Source organism: Schistocerca serialis, unplaced genomic scaffold (assembly GCF_023864345.2).
Source record: "Schistocerca serialis cubense isolate TAMUIC-IGC-003099 unplaced genomic scaffold, iqSchSeri2.2 HiC_scaffold_1196, whole genome shotgun sequence".
NCBI lineage: Eukaryota > Metazoa > Arthropoda > Insecta > Orthoptera > Acrididae > Schistocerca > Schistocerca serialis.
In genome coordinates, this window is record NW_026047399.1 from 362,501 (window position 1) to 365,000 (window position 2,500).

The 2,500-nt window shown below is 64.6% G+C and overlaps 1 pseudogene; it reads left to right on the plus strand.

The window, feature by feature from the left end:
- Positions 1-2,500, plus strand: part of LOC126435111 (large subunit ribosomal RNA) — a 7,090-nt pseudogene that overhangs the window by 2,533 nt on the left and 2,057 nt on the right.

The window sequence follows — 2,500 nt, forward strand, 5'->3', positions numbered from 1 at the left end:
ATGCGCGCGCCTGCGCGGCGTTCGCGCCCCGGTGCTTCAACCTGCGTGCAGGATCCGAGCTCGGTCCCGTGCCTTGGCCTCCCACGGATCTTCCTTGCTGCGAGGCCGCGTCCGCCTTAGCGTGCTCCTCCGGGGGCGCGCGGGTGCGCGGATTCTCTTCGGCCGCCATTCAACGATCAACTCAGAACTGGCACGGACTGGGGGAATCCGACTGTCTAATTAAAACAAAGCATTGCGATGGCCCTAGCGGGTGTTGACGCAATGTGATTTCTGCCCAGTGCTCTGAATGTCAACGTGAAGAAATTCAAGCAAGCGCGGGTAAACGGCGGGGGTAACTATGACTCTCTTAAGGCGGGGCTACCTGCTTCCGCCCAGCGTTTCTCTGCCCTGGATCGAGTCATTGGTCTGGGGCGGGGCACGCCGCCCGATGTCATCCTGGGCATGCTCCCGGATGCCCTTGCGTCGGTCGGGTCCAGGGGGGAGAGGTCGATCACCAGGACACAGCGGCCGCGCCAACCATCCAAGCGGCCGCCTGCCGCCCCGCCGCTGCAGAAGCGCAAGCGGCGCCGCTGGGAATACGCGCGGACACAGGACGCCTTCCGTAGGTCGCGTGCGCGTTGCGTGCGCGGCTTGCTGGACGGCACCCTGCTGCAGCCGCCACCCGACATCCCTGGTCTGCTGGACTTCTGGGCGGACCTCTTCACGAAGAAGCCGATCTCCACCGCCGGCTTCATCCGTGACCGCCTTCTCCCGCACTCGGAGCCTGTCGCTCCTGAGTGCCTATGGGGGCCGGTCACACGTGAGGAGGTCGCTGCTGCCTTGCCGCCCAGGGGATCGGCAGCCGGGCCGGACGGCCTGACTCCAGCGGAGCTGCGGCGCCTGCCGCATGAAGTCCTGGTGAAACTCTTGAACCTCTTCCTCCTGGCCCGCGCCCTCCCCGAGCGTCTGCTTCGCGCCCGGACGTCACTTCTCCCCAAAACGGCTGCACCAACATCCCCCGCTGACTTTCGCCCCATTACGGTCTGCTCGGTGTTGGCGCGGACCTTTCACAAGGTTCTCGCGTCACGCCTGATGCGTGCATGTGCTGTGGACGAACGTCAGCGGGCATTCATCCCCCGGGATGGGATGTTGGAAAACACCTTCATCTTGGACACTGCTCTCACCGACGCAGTCCGCTCCTGTCGCTCTGTTTTTGTGGCATCGATCGACGTCTCTAAAGCGTTCGATTCGGTGGACCATGCCGCCCTCCGCCCCGTGCTGAGGGCTCATGGCCTGCCGGATTGCTTTATTGAGTACGTCGAAAGGTGTTACGAGGGTAGCACGACGGTGATAGCGGGCGGCGCCGACGTGGGCGTGCCCCTGCAGCCGGCTAGGGGTGTGCGTCAGGGTGACCCCCTCTCCCCCCTCCTTTTCAATTTTGCGGTGGACTATGTTTTGAGTCAACTTCCCTCCCACATCGGAGCTCGGATCCTTGGTCGCAGAGTTAACGCTGCGGCCTTCGCAGATGACGTCCTGCTTTTTGCATCGACCGCGAGGGGATTGCAGTCCCTCATCGACGCAGCCGTCGCAGCCCTCGCCCATCTGGGGCTGCAGATCAACGCCCGGAAGTGTTTCACCCTCGCCTTAGTCGCGTCTGGGCGCGACAAGAAGGTGAAGGTCGACGCCGACGTTACCTTCAAAGCGGGCAACGCCACCGTGCCCGCCCTACGTGTGGGTGAAACCTTCCGGTACCTGGGACTGCAATTCTCCACCGCTGGTCGCTGCGTTTTCAACCCACGACGCCACCTGGTGGAGCAGCTGGACGTCATCTCCCGAGCTCCGCTCAAGCCGCAACAGCGCCTCCACGCCCTCACCACCGTACTTCTGCCTGGCCTGTACCATGGGCTGGCCCTCAGCCGCACCCGAGTGGGTGCGTTGAAAGCGGCAGATGTGACCATCCGTGCCGCCGTCAGGAGATGGTTCCGCCTTCCGGCGGACACTCCCCTGGGCTACTTCCACGCTCCTGTAGCCCAGGGAGGCCTCGGCATCCCATCATGCCGATGGATGGGGCCAACACTTCGCCGGTCCCGTCTCCTGGCGCTGAAGAGGATTGGGCCAGCCGCCGACGGTGCAGGCCGGGACGAGGTGCAGCGTGAGATTGAGGCGCTGGAGCGGCATCTTATGTGGGAGGGCCACCTCCTCAAATCGTCGACGCAGGTTGGAGAGATGTGGGCCGCGCGCCTGCACGTTGCCTTTGACGGTGCGGCGCTGTCATCTTCCGCCGCCGTCAAGGGGCAACACCAGTGGGTCGCTGACACCAGTCGCCTGCTATCTGGGCGTAACTTCATCGACGCTCTCCGCGCCCGCATCAACGCCTTCCCCACGAAGGCACGGCGCAGTCGCGGGCGGGAGGCGGACACCAGATGCCGCGCGGGCTGCCAGGCCGTAGAGACCGCCAACCACGTGTTACAGGCTTGCTTCAGGACGCACGGGTCCCGGGTTAAGCGGCATGACGCGATCG